The sequence below is a fragment of the Orycteropus afer genome, unplaced genomic scaffold, assembly GCF_000298275.1.
Source record: "Orycteropus afer afer isolate SDZICR_OR568_19922 unplaced genomic scaffold, OryAfe1.0 scaffold00399, whole genome shotgun sequence".
In the NCBI taxonomy this organism is placed as follows: Eukaryota; Metazoa; Chordata; class Mammalia; order Tubulidentata; family Orycteropodidae; genus Orycteropus; species Orycteropus afer.
The window spans coordinates 2770431-2781522 of record NW_006921986.1 but is presented as its reverse complement, the minus strand read 5'-3'; positions in this window follow the sequence as shown (position 1 = coordinate 2781522).

Genomic DNA, 11092 nt, shown 5'->3' with positions numbered 1-11092 from the left:
AAAAAATAAAAAATCTTTTGCAGCAGATTTGCCCAATGTAATATGTCATTTCATTTTTTTAACTGCTTCTTTCATTGGTGTTGATTGTGAACGCAGGTACAGAGAAATTCTTTACAACTTCAGTCTTCTCTGTTTATCATAATGTTGCTTATTGGTCCACTTGTAGGGACTTTTGTTTTATGTTGAGATGTAATCCATACTAAAGGCTGTACTCTTTGATCTTCATCAATATGTGCTTCCAGTCTTCTTTACTTTCAGCAAGCCTTGTTTTCAAATCTGTGTGTCTCAAGTTACTTTCACATTAGGTTGTATTTTCCCTGCCAGAATTTTTGTAGTAGTAATACTGATGTGACTGTCATGGTCAAGTAATATTCATAAATTAGAGTGTTTACAAAAATTTAGTAGATTTTTTTAATATCCTTAGGAGACAACTTACTTCACAGTTTTAGACAGGTCAGAATACTAAGGCTTAATCATTTCAAATGCCAGTACTGTTACTTACTAAAGGTATATCAGCAGATTCATTTTACCCAACTTTCCTGCTCTACTGGCTTGGGAAAAATTCTTCTTGATCTTTCCATAAACTGCTAGACCAAGAAAGATGTGTTTCAGTCAAGCTGGGCATGGAAGATTGGGTTTAGAGGAAATATGGCCACAAGAGTGCCTTTGAAGAAATAAAATTGAGAAATCATCTTTCTAACATTTCCTCCTTCCTTCACATTTACACAATTCATAGAAACAATGCTCCTTTTTTCCACTGAATACTTCAACCTTAGGGCAAAATTAATATGAGTGGTAAAACTGGAACTGCTATCTTATCCACATCCACCACACCCACAACCCCACCCAAACCCCCATAGAGAATAAACCCTTTACTTACTAGCTGCCAAGTACAAGCTAAAGATTAAGATAACAAGGATCCTTTCCTCAAAATCAACATTGTTTGTAGTAATGAGTATTCTAGTCTATATTTCTCATTCCTGAATTAACTCTCTCCCACTCAAAAATAACTGGATGCTTTTATTCAGATTCTTAAAATTGGGAGAAACTTTGTCTAGTTTCTCTTCAGGGAATTATGTATAAAAATGTACCACTTATTAGCAATATTTATAAATTATCCAAAAGATTATTTCCCGTGAGCTCTTCCATTTGATTGGGTCTCATACAAATTTGAAGATTGGAAAGAGCCTGGATAATGATATAATAATTATAAATATGTGTATGTGTATATAAGTTGCTGCAAAAGACCTCTTTAAAGTATTAAGAGCAAAGATGTCACTTTGAAGACTAAGGTGCTGCTGACCCAAGGCATGGTATTTCCGGTAGCTTCATATGCATGTGAGAGTTAGACAATGACTAAGGAAGATGCAGAAGAATTCATGTATTTAAATTGTGGGGTTGGCCAAGAACATTTAATATACCATGGAGTGCTAAAAGAACGAATAAATCTGTCTTGGAGTAAGTGTAGAATGTTCCTTAGAAGCAAGAAAGGCCAGACTTTGTCTCTCCTACTTTGGTCGTGTTGTTGGAAGGGATCATTCCCTAGAGAAGGATATCATGCTGGATAAAGTCGGCAAATAAAGGGAAAGACCCTCAGTGACATGGATTGACAATGATGGGTTCAAGCATGGCAACGATTGTGAAGATGGCATAGAACCAGGTTGTGTTTTGTTCTATACATAGGGTCGCCATGAGTTGGAACCAACTCAACAGCGTCTAACATCAATGTGTGTGTGTGTGTGTTTGTGTATAAAACCAAAATATAAAGGACCATTTTCATATAAGGTGCCAAGTAAACAAAATAACTGATTTGGCTGCAGGGAATACAGTAATTCAAGAGAAGCTGGACTTGTTCTCTCAAGTGCACAGACTGAAAGGTAAATACATGTAGCATATATTTGGATGCCATTTATCACCAAAGCCCTAGGAAGATTAATGTTCTCTTTTTCCAAATGAAGTGATAAAGATAATAATTTACCCAGAAGTGACATGGGATTGCTTAATCTGAGATCTTCCTTGAAAATTGCTCTATGATCACAAAAATCATCTCTTTTCTTTAATTTCTCAACACATTGCTCAACTCATTGATTGCTCCATCAGAGCTTGCCAATAGAATCCTTCAGTATTGCAACTCAAAACTTGAATTTTTTCTGCAGTTCTTTAGTTTGAGAATTGCTGAGCATGTTCTTCCCTTTGGGCATTCTAACACCAGGTCTTTGCACATTTCATTATAATAATTATTTTCTTAAGCCACCTTTTGAAATCTTCAGTTCTTTTACTTCATCATTTTTTCTGTTCTCTTTAGTTACTCTCCATTCAAAACCAAGTTTAAGAGTCTCTTCTGACATCTGTTTTCAGTCTTTTTTTTCTTTCCTGTTTTTTTTAATAACCTTTCTTCATGTATGATGATGACCTTGATGTCATCCCACAGCTCCTTCAGTCATCAGTCAGTAATGTTTAATGCATCAAATCTTTTCTTGAGATAGTATCTCAATTCAAGTGGTATATTCTCAAGGTCATACTTTGCCTCTTGTGGACTTGTTTTAATTTTCTTCAGCTTCAGCTTAAATTTGTATATGAGTATCTGTTCCACAGTTGGCCCCGACCCTGTTCTGACTGATGATATGGGCCTTCTCCATTGTCTCTTTCCACCAAAACCAAAAGCCAAACTCACTGCTGTCGAGTCAGATCCTACTCATAGCTACCCCTCCTTGGGTTTCCGAGGTGGTATCACTACGGAAGTAGATTGCTAAGTCTTCCTTCTGAGGAGGGGCTGGAGGGTTTGAACCACCAGCCTTTGGTTAGCAGTCAAATGTCTTAGGCACTGTGCCACCAGAGCTCCCTCTTCCCACAGACATAATTTGATTTGTGTTCCACCCAGTGAGGTCCACGTGGATAGTCACCATTTACGTTGTTGAAAAAGTCATTCGTCTTGTGAAATTCTATCATGTGATTCTGGCAATATTTTTCCAGCTACCAATCCTCCTCCTTTGTTTCCAACTTTCTTGTTCTAATCACCAATCATTTTGATTGCATGTTTAATCAATTTCAGACTGCAGAAGTTCATAAACATCTTTTATCTTTATAGGGTTTACAGGCTTGGAAACCCTCGGAGACAGTTTTACTCTGTCCTGCAGAGTTACTATGAGTTGGAATCAACTCCATGGCAATGGGTACGGATAAGTTGCATAGTTATGAACTGAAATAACAGTTTTATTTAAAAAAAAAAAAAAATTACTTTGAACCACCATTAGTGAGCTCCTCCACCCCACCCCACCATTTTTTTTTTCTTCCTATATTGATAACATTTGTACTGGGTTGTGACCTTATTAAATATTTACTTGGTTCCATTTTCTCTAGCCTAGATGTGGGCCTGTGAAATGACAGATTATGAATGAGGAAGTACTGCTGCAGTCCCTAGGCCTGGGAGCTAGTGGACTGTGAATCACACCTTCCCCAGGGCAGGCTCTTAAGTGTGGGTCTGACATGATGCATCAAATGAACATAGTAGTCTATTCTTTTTTAGGGATAAAAAAAAAAGGATTAATTATTTGGCTTAATTCCACCTAACTAAGGCTGGCCCTTAAAGGAACAAATACTTCCCCTAGCTTTGGATTTACCTTCTAATAAGGAACTAAAATTATTGCAGCTATAACTACGATAAGGAATCAGACTCCTTACACTTCTGTTTGTTCATAGTAAAAATACTTATTTATAATTTGCCTTAATAAAATTACTCTATTGAGTTGTCCTTTTAGTGCAAGAAAATTAACTGATAATGAATTATACTATTTTCCCGAGAGAATCCATTAAAATGCCCTGTGGTAGTTCAGTTTGTGTGTCAACTTGGCTGGGCCTGGTTGAATGGCTAGGCAGCTGGATGTAGTATTTCCCATGATGAGACTGTTAATCAACTCCGTGGTGGAATCTACTGTGAGCAGCTGAGTAGCTATCTTAGGAAAAGTGGTCTATTTCCTGTATATAAGCAGAAGCCTTGGGGAATGGTCTCTAGCTTATAGCACACTTGAACCCTGCATGTAGCTTTGTCGTTGTTCAGCATCCTGCCATGCTCTGCCGACCTTGGGACTTACAATGGACTTGAATTAATGGCCTGCCATGTGATTTGGTAATACCAGGACTGTGCCTTTTTATTTGTCAACCTTGGGCTTGACAGCCTCAGCAGCCAGCAGCTGTCTGAGTGAAGAAAACCTCCAGCTTCAGTAGGCCGGGAGCAAGAGGCAGAGCTGAAGCCCAAGGTTGAAGGGCTTTCACCCAGCCCCTAAAGCCTGGCACCTTGAACTTGGACGTAAAGGCTCCAAATTGTAAGAATAAAGTCCTGTTTGTTAAGGCCATCCCATCTGTGGTATATTCCTGTCAGAGCAGCACTGGGTCACCAGAACATGCCCCCTTATCTACGAAGAAATGCTTGTTGTTAGTTGCCATCAAGCTGATGCCTACCCATGGCAACCCCGATGCAGCAGAGTGGCACAACAGGTTTTCAGGGCTGTGCTCTTTCAGAAGCAGATTGCCAGCCCTGTTTTCAAAGGCACCTTTGGGTGGGTTCAAACTGCCAGCCTTTCAGCTAGTAGCTGAACACTTACCTGCTTGTTCCACCCTGGGACTCCTATAAAGAAACATAACTGGAAATAATCTTTCAGCTCTCTTAGCACTTACTGTCTCCCCTCTCATTCACTTATCAGTTATTTTTATTGCTAGCTATCCTTTCATGTGAAGTATCTTATTTTCTCAAAAGGATATAAATTTTTTGAAAGTATAGCCCATAAACTTCTTCCTATTCTCCACAGTACTTTATATAAGGACCCAAACCAAACCCAATGCGATCAAGTCAGTTCTGATACATAGCAATCCTATCAGACAGATTAAAACTGCCCTTTCGGGTTTCTAAGGCTGCAAATCTTTACAGAAGCAGACTGCCACGTCTTTCTGCCATAGAGCAGCTGGTGGGTTTAAACTGCTGCCCTTTGGGTTAGCAGCCATGATGTAAGAGAGACCACTAAATACTTCTTAGTTATTTGTCAGTAGCTAGCCTGTGTTCTGAAGTATGCACATTTGTGATCCACTTGTTGTTAGATACCATCCAGTCATTTTCAACTCATAGCAACACCATGTGATGGGGTGGAACTGCCCACAGGGTTTTCTTGGCTGTAATCTTTACAGAACTGTGCTTCGTAGGATTTTCAAAGCTGTGTCCTTTAGGAAGCATATGGCCAGGCTTTTCTTCTGAGCTGCCTTGGTGTGGGTTCAAACTGCCAATCTCTTAGTAGTTAAGCACTTCACCATTTACTCCACCCAGGGACTAATCATAAAGATTAACCCTCTGCCATTGAGTCAATTCTGACTCCCCAGTAACAGAGTAGAATTGCCCTGTAGGGTTTCCAAGGCTGTAATCTTTACAGAAGCAGACTGCCCCATCTTTGTCCCACAGAGTGACTGGTGGGTTTGAACCACTCATTTTTCAGTTAGTAGCCAAGCTCTTTAACCACCGTACCACCAGGGTTGCTCAACTCATTGCTCCATCAGAGCTTGCCAATATAATCCTTCAGTATTGCAACTCAAAACTTGAGTTCTTATGCTAAGAAAGCCCTATGGGGAAGTTCTACTCCTTCACTTGGGATCCATATGAGTCAGATTCAACTCAGTGACACCCAACAATAACAATCTTTGTAGAAGCCTATCTCCAGGTCTTTCTCCCACACAGCCATCAGGTGAGTTTGAACCACCCACCTTTCTGTTAGCAGCTGAGTTCTTAACAGTTAGCACCACCTGGTCTCCTTGTGATCCAGTTACTTAGCCTTATATCTTTCTGAGGGCATAACCAGATTTATACTGCTCATGGTAAGTCACACCTACAGAGCAGCTTTGCAAAGCACCCTCAAAACACAAAGCAGATTACTGAAAGTTGTGTGGCTGTTCACTGTACTAATCTTTCAGGTCTTCTGGAAGTTTGAAATTTTTTAAATCAAAAGTTTAAAAGAGAAAAAAAAAAAAGTTAAACACCTAAGCATATCTTTAGAACTTAGGCCCAATAACTTTTCCTTATTCATCTGTTCAATGGGTTATTTTCAACAGACACTATCTAAGAACTCAAGACATTTCTTCTTTAATGCCATTCATTTTGTTTCTTCCAGAACACTGGGTTCAGATTTGTCATCCCTACCCAAACCTTAATAAGTGGACTGTATTTCACAAAAGTTGTTTTAAAAATTCATCCAGTTTTCATTCTAGAAGAGGGACATTCACAGATTAGCCAGTCACATGAATATAAAATCTTAATAGTAACAAGTACAATGTACCTCAATAACAAAGAGATTTGACTAACTAAGAAAAATGAAGGAAGGCTTCTCTGAGGAAGATAGTAAGAATTTACCAGGAAGAAGGTGCAGCGTGAGCAAAGGCCCTGTGGTAGGCAGGAACAATGAAGACCTGTGAAGCTGAAGCCCAGAGAGGAAGAAGGTTCAAGATAAGTTTGAAGATGCATATAGGAATTGTGTCTTCCCCTGAGGTGTCTTAAGCAGGAAGCTGACATAATCTTAAATTGTGCTTGGAAAAGATAGCTCTGGCTGTGTTGATGGAGAACTCATTGGAGAATCTGCCCAGGGGATGTAAGCAGACCAGTTAGGAAGGTTTTCCAGTCGATCAAGCAAGAGACATAAGCAGATTGGTCTAGGTTTTGTTGGCAGATTAGAGAGAGAGAAACAGACAAATTCAAGAAATAATTGGAAAATCAAGTTGTCAAGAAGTCTTGGTATGCTCCAGGTTTGCATGGAGATTCAGATAAAAGTGAATGAATTAAAAATATGTGTAGAAGATAGAGTTATCAGGGATTGGTGATGGATTAGAAGTGAAAAAGGAAGGAAAGGGAAGCATGAAGGATGGCAACTAGATTGTATTAATCATACAAATAATATGGGCATCAGCACATTAAAGAGTCTGAAAAGCCATCCAGGAAACAAACAAACCTGGCTAAACCAGCCTAGTAGTTCCCAAATTTATTTAAATTCAGATCCCTCTTTTCCTTTTCTCATAACAGTTACTAACTTCCTAGAGAACTTACTTCATATAATTCTGAGTTAGCCTATGTTGTCTTATTATCTTTGAACAATTCTAAACACTCCTCTGTTTTCTTAAAACCTCAGATACATACACTTTGCCTTTAGTGCTGGCACCACCACTGACCACCCACACCCTACTCCACATCCAAGGTCTGGTTGCCCTGTACCATGAAGGGTCATTCAAAAAGTCCCAATATGTGCTGTGGCAAGATCTCTGCTACATAATCAGATTTCTGATTAGTAATTCTATACCATATGCAGGGAGCTTTGGTGGCATAGTGCCTAAGACATTTAACTGCTAACCAGAAGGCTGACAGTTCAAACCCAGCAGCCACTCCTCAGAAGGAAGGTTGGGCAATCTACTTCCACAGTGATCAAAAAAAACAAACCAAACTCACTGCCATTGAGTCTGATCCAACTCATAGCGAGCCCTCCTTGGGTTTCAGAGGCAGTATCACTACAGAAGTGTATTGCCCAGTCTGCCTTTCCAGGAGTGGTTGGTGGGTTTGAATGACCATTCTTCTGGGTAGCAGCCAAATGCCTTAGGCACTGTGCTACCAGAGAGAGCTCCCTCTGGAGTGATAACGCCTTAGAAACCCTAGGAGAGGTCGCTATGAGTCAGATCTGACTCGACGACAATAAGTTTTGGGTCAGTGGCAGTAAGTTTTGGGTTTTTTGGTTTTATACTGTATCTACAAGTATCAGAAAAATGCAATTAGCAATATTCTTCTAATCAACCCCATACTCAGATAACCAAAGATGGAGATATTAGTGAAGGAGAGAGAACATTTCTTGGATTTTCCTTCTAACCAGGTGAGGCCAACCAGATTTTCACCTTGAAGCAGAAGACACCTAAGCCCAGGTGAACACCAGTCTTCTCTGCTTCACCCTGCCAGGAGTCCTCATGTCTCATATTTATTGTGTGTGTGTATGTGTCGAGGGGCGGTGTTGTAGGATATATGAGAACTAGAGGGTAAATTCTTATTTCACTGCTTACCCAGAAAGCTTCATTCAACTTTTCTGTTTCCTGTCTTGAGATAGGATAACCCACCAGTCATTCCACAGGAGAAGGACAAGGCAGCTACTTTCATGATTAACAGCCTTAGAAACCTATACGGCAGTTCTGTGCTACAAGGTTGCTATGAGTTGAAATCTATTAGACAGCCGTGGGTTTGGTTTGGTTTGGATCATGAGAGGACACTGGGAAGATTATATTGACATTATTTTACCTTAAAGAAACAAAATATCCTGCATGTATAAATGTAAGACCTCTCATAACTCATCATCAGTTATTTGATAACCAGTGGTTACCTACTAATAAAGTAGTCATGTAGTCAAAACAGTATGGATATAACAGCAGTGCATAAAACTAAAGAGTATTATCCCTCCCCACCCCAAAATTTATGTTTTATTATTTTGCTTGCTATCTCATATCCTATATTCTACACCAGCCCCAAAGTCACCTTCAGTGTTCCTATGTTTTTAGTTTCAGCCAGTCTTTTAAATGTCATTGCATCATCGCATCATCGCATCATCTTTATTGGAATTAAGTCCCAAATGAATCACAGCACAATGAAAACTGCCTGCTTATTTGCTGATTAGATTCTATTTATGTTAAGGAAGGAGCCAGAATTTTTTCCTAAATCCTATTAAGTCTCAAAGTCTGTCTGCTGCTTTTTGGAACCTGGATACGACTAATTGAGGCTTTTTATGAACTGTGCCCACTGTATTATTCTAGTATGTCAGCAAAAGATGCTTAGTTTGCACATCAATCATCTACTTCCTGAGGAGAGATTGTTTGGTGTGGCTTTACGAAAAAATTCCTATCATATCCCTAATAACAGAATGAGGGCCTGTGAAAATAAAAAAGAACTCAACAGATCTCTCTGAACTTTTTTGACATGGGGTTACTATAACTAACGCAGTTTTGATGTGTTCCACCTATACACGGTCAGTGCTGTCAGTCGCTGTTTCATGATGCAGTCTTGAATCATGGTCTCTACCCCTAACACAGAATAAAGTTAGTAAGATGTCTTTGTTCAGGGATGGCTCGTTGTCTTTATTGTTCTCCCAGGTAGATGTTGATATTAACTGACACATTCTTTCTGGTACTGCCACTGCGGCACCATTCCTTCTGACATTGCTAGTTCATATCCCACTAGTGTCATTTTAGCATCTTGGTATTTCCTCAGTCGGAGTTGGAGTTCAAAACCTCCAACTCCTGCTTTTAGGCAAACATAATCTAGTGGCATCAGAGCCTGTCTAACTACAGGAGGGTGGATGAGAACCAGAATCGGCACAAAACTAAGCCCTGTAAGGTGCTTACCTCCACTCTCCAGCTTCTTTAACTAATTCTGACACCAGCCATCCTCCCCATGCACTTGCTGCTTTTTTGCTGAGTTTGATAATTTGTTGCAGTAGCCAGCAGAGCTTGCAGACTGGACTCATGATTATGTGGTTTATTAGGGAAGTAACAGGTTGCAACTCAGAATCAGAATGACGTTGGAAGTAACAGGAACAACTCGGGAGATAGGAGATAGCTCATTAGTCAGGACAGCTTGCAGCCAAGACAACTCTCAGTTTCTTCTCTGCCGTGCCTGAAGCCGGCTGTACTTCTCAACCAAGCCAGCCTCCTCTTAGCTGCTAGCAGCCCTTCTCTGGTCCATGCTAGCCTGCTCTCAGTCCCTGCCCTCTTCAGTCAATTGTTACAGCACTTTAGCTCTGTTGACAAGTGCCCTGAGGCACTCTACTCTGCCAGTAAGCCTCCTGATCAAAGGCATTCAGGTCTCTCACTCCATGTGTCAGCAAACCCACTGCAGCCTCTCGACCTATCTTCTGGTTCCTACCACCTTGTGCCATCTCATGCCACACAACACTGTATTCAGCATTACAGCTTTGTTGCCTGGATCTAGGAGGTTCTCAGCACAGCTACCCTGGGTCTATAGGATGTACTCTGCTCCAGGCTTTTCTTGATGGTAGTGAGGTCTGCCTCAACCTCTGTGGGCTTGGCTCTTTTATAAGCCTGCTCCTCTCTCCAAGACTATGAACTGAGCAATATCTTCAGTGGGCTATTTTCACATAATTTGTATAGTAATTTACCAATCCCTGGAAGGTATGCAAAGTAGACCAATCACAGGGCAGGTTGTAGCCCAACCAATTATTTTTGGCAGAATTATAAACTCAAGGCCAGAAAGGCCTATATGAAGAGTAACCCATTGCACTGCAGTGAAGGTACTTTATCCCTGCTCTCTTCTTACATGTCTGACTCTGTAGGCCATGGGGACCAGGTGGCCTGGTAATTACCTTGTCTATTTACTGGTTTCACACAAAACCAAACCAATCCCAGGCATACCACCAATCAACCTTTAAGGAAATATATTCCAAAAAGCTTCACTGAAACCACTTATTTGTTGACATTCAGAGAAATTTAATCATACTCCTGAGTGAGAAACACTTACACCAAACAAGGAAAAGCCCAACCTTTCAGACACCCGACCTTTGTCAAAAGTTACTGAGAAAGAAGAACCACAAAGCAGCTAGAGGTGCCAAATCAAGGTGGCCTTTGTCACACCCCTTTGCCAGACAACAGTATCATATGGCATCAAATAAGAGCTTCAAAGAATGAAAAAGTAGAAAGGAACAATATATATAGAAATTAGATCAAAGTTACTGCTGTGTGTGTGCACGCTATAGTGTGTATCGTCTTTCTAAAGTATATTTTCATCCTCTCACTGCAGCTTGCTAGTCCCAACACTCACAAACACACACACACACACACACACACACTATCCTATAATGTCATAACACATTTGGATAATACATCCTGCTAAAAATACTCACCATCACAGATGCTATTTTCCCTTAGGACATCTGTTTGTTCTAGATCCTAGCTATCTGAAGTTCTGAAGATGTAACTCAGCCTATTGTTGTTATTAGTTGTTGAGTTGGGTCTGACTTATAGCGACCCTATGTACAACAGAATGAAAAACACTGCCCGGTCCTGTGCCAGCCTCATGATC